This window comes from Arachis ipaensis, chromosome B05 (assembly GCF_000816755.2).
Source record: "Arachis ipaensis cultivar K30076 chromosome B05, Araip1.1, whole genome shotgun sequence".
NCBI lineage: Eukaryota > Viridiplantae > Streptophyta > Magnoliopsida > Fabales > Fabaceae > Arachis > Arachis ipaensis.
The window spans coordinates 80,093,476-80,096,897 of NC_029789.2; positions in this window are offsets into that span (position 1 = coordinate 80,093,476).

Below are 3,422 nucleotides of genomic sequence, written 5' to 3' on the forward strand. Positions count from 1 at the left end.
CATGAAGTAGTATCACACAATCGTCTATTTTAGTATTTTTTTTTTAAGTATCCATATCTAATTATTTATAATTTTTAGAGTATCAATATGTGCTATTATAATATATTTATCACATTTTATAGTTGCAAGATTTGGATTAAATATTTATTGCAAGGTAGCGTTTTTGTCATCCAATAATTACATTATATATGATAAAATTCAATTTAATTATTTTTTGATGAAATAATAGATGAAAGGGAAAAAAGAAATACCCTAACACAGGTCTATATGTAGGAACGACAATACTATCACTCTTGACATGTAATAATTGATTGATTAATTTCAATTAATTGATTTATTACGTACCAAAAAAAGATTTAATTTTTTTTATTATGCTTATATATATAAAAACAATAAAATATTCATATTAAAATATTTTAAAATAATTGAAAGGATTTACAAATATAACATTAATGAGTTTCTACGGTTAAAATTTTTAAGAATTAAGAAAATTGAGAAAAAACAAAAATAACTATTATTTCAAAAAAAAGAAACAAATTGTAGATTGAGCAAGAATATATCTCATGAATTTAAATACTTTATCATATTAAATCTTTAAATTTTTGTTATAACACAAACTGTACTACCTCGCTAAACATATAAGGAGAGTTTGAATTTTGAAAAAAGATTTATCTTAATTAATTCTCTTTGATGTGTGAGAAAGTAAAAAAGAATGGATTTTGATGAACCAAGTTTATTAATTTTTTTAATTAATTCGAATAATTCTTTTTTAAAAAAATGAATTGATCAATATTTGATTTAACTAGAATTTGGACTATATTAAAATAATTTAAAGAAATTAAATTATAATTATAAATAGGTAAATTTAAAATTAGGTCACTTCTCAATACTGTGACCATAGATTCTTTTAGATCACCTCTAAAATTGTGACTATAAATCTTTTTAGGTATTTAAAAAATCATGAGCATAGACTTTTTTAGGTCACTCTATAAAACGTGATCATACATCCCTTTGTTCACCTCTAAAATTGTTACTATAAACCCTTTTTTATCACCTTTTTTTTTTAAATCGTGATCATAGGTACTTTTTGGTAAAACTGTGATCATAGGTACTATTTTTAGCTCACGACCAAAAATCGTGACCATAGACCTCTATGGTCACGGTTTTTGACCTTAACAAAATAAATCGTAGCTATAGACCAAAAATCTTGTAGGCTTGCAAAATTAAGCATTATGAGTAATTACAAGCTATCTCTCAAATATTTATGAAAGTCACTTTAAAAACATATAAAATTTGATCACAATAAAGTTTATAGCATGAAAGAAAGTTGCATACTGAAACAAAAGATCAAAATCTCTATTTATTGGCCTCCATGCACCCATGAATATTAGAAGTAAATGAAGAGAGCAAATGATTCAAAAACATACGCTCTTGATAGGATCTTGTGTCCCTAAGAATGTATAGGATCGATCTTTAAATTTAGGGATCAATCCTCTAATTTAAATTTGTGTAAAATATGTTATTCTAGCATGTAAAGATTGATCCTATCATTTAACGAACATAAGAATTGATTATCTAAGCTTAAATTTCAGCAAATTTAAATTTCGAGTTATGACACCTTGTACATGATTGGATTGGGTTTTACTCCCCATAATTCATTATAAATATATTAGGATCCTCATAACATAAAATTATGGGTTAAAAATTATTTTACCTTGATTAAAAGATAATCTTAACTTGAGAGATAACCTTAATTTACTTTTGACATATAAAAACTGAAGTCTTACAACTAAACTTTATTTGTTGAAATTCTCTTTATCATATGATTCTCATAGCATATGTATGACTTATTTTTTGATGAGTTTGTATCGAGTTTAATGCAAAGATTCTCTTATAAAAAATATGTTTTTATCTATCGTAAAATAGTAAAAAAAATTTACATAAAATCTTTATCAAAACTTCTTTTTCTTCAAAATTACACATTAATAAAGTTGATGTTTGATAAATCCATATTTTATGATGTATTTTGTGCTCAATTTAAGCGATTTATTCAATCCTTCACCTACTTATTCATGTAAATTGCATGGTTTTACTTTTCCTTCCTCATTATGTGATATATGTGAAAAACACGTTTCCTATGCTTTAAAAATATTAATTTTGATTACCCTTTATTATTATTCAATGCCGTGATTTGTGTGTTAAGTATTTTCAGATCTCCTAAGGCAGGAATGGCTTAGAGGACAGAAAGGAAACATACAAAAATGGAAGGAAAGCAAAAAAATGGAGTTTTGAAGAAAAGGGCAGTGACGCGAACGCATGGATGACGCGGCCGCGTGCCCAGCGCGAAAAGGCAGCGACGTGAACGCGTGACTGACGCGGACGCGTGCCTTGAGAAGAACGCAATTGATGCGTACGCGTGCCTGAGGCGACCGCGTGGAAGAGCAGAACTCCAGATGACGCGACCGCGTGACCTACGCGAACGCGTGACAGACGCCACGTGCAGAAATTGCAGAAAACGCCCCCAGCGATTTCTGGACCCTTTTTCGGCCCAATTCTGAATCCAGAAATACAGAATATAAGCCAGAGAATGGAGGAATCAAAGGAGGAGATCATACATTCACTTTTGCCAATTTTAGATGTAGTTTTTAGAGGGAGAGGTTCTCTCCTCTCTCTTAGGTTTTAGGATTAGGATTCCTCTTAAAGGATTTAGGATTTCAACTTCCTCTCAGGTTCAATATTCCTTTTACTTTATATTTCTCTTTTACTTTCATATACTTTAATGCTTTATTTAATTACTTATGTTGCCAAATTGGCTTATGAACCATTCATTTTAGGATTTTCTTTATTTAATATAAATTGAGGTATTTCAGATTTATGATTCTTTTTTAGCTTTTTATATTCTTGGCTTTAATTGATTAACTGGAGATTCTTGAGTTATCAAACTTATCGTGGTTGTTAATTGTTATTTTTGCTAATTGAATTGAATTCCACTAACTCTAGTCCTTCCTTAGGAGTTGGCTAGGACTTGGGGATCTAACTAATTAGTCCACTTGACTTTCCCTTGCTTTAGTAAAGGTTAACTAAGTGGGATTAAAACTCAATTCTCATCACCACCGATAAGGATAACTAGGATAGAGCTTCCGAATTTTCATACCTTGCCAAGAGTTTATTTTATAGTTATTTATTTATTTTTCTTGTCATTTAAATTATCTGTTCCTTATTTAAAAAACCCCTAATTTACAAGACTCATAACCAATAATAAGAACACCTCCCTACAGTTCCTTGAGAAGACGACCCGAGGTTTAAATACTTCGGTTATCAATTTAATTATTGGGTTTGCTTAAGTGACAAACAAAACTTTATAAGAAAGGAATTCTTGTCGGTCTAGAGCTATACTTACAACGCGAATTTATTTGTGAAAA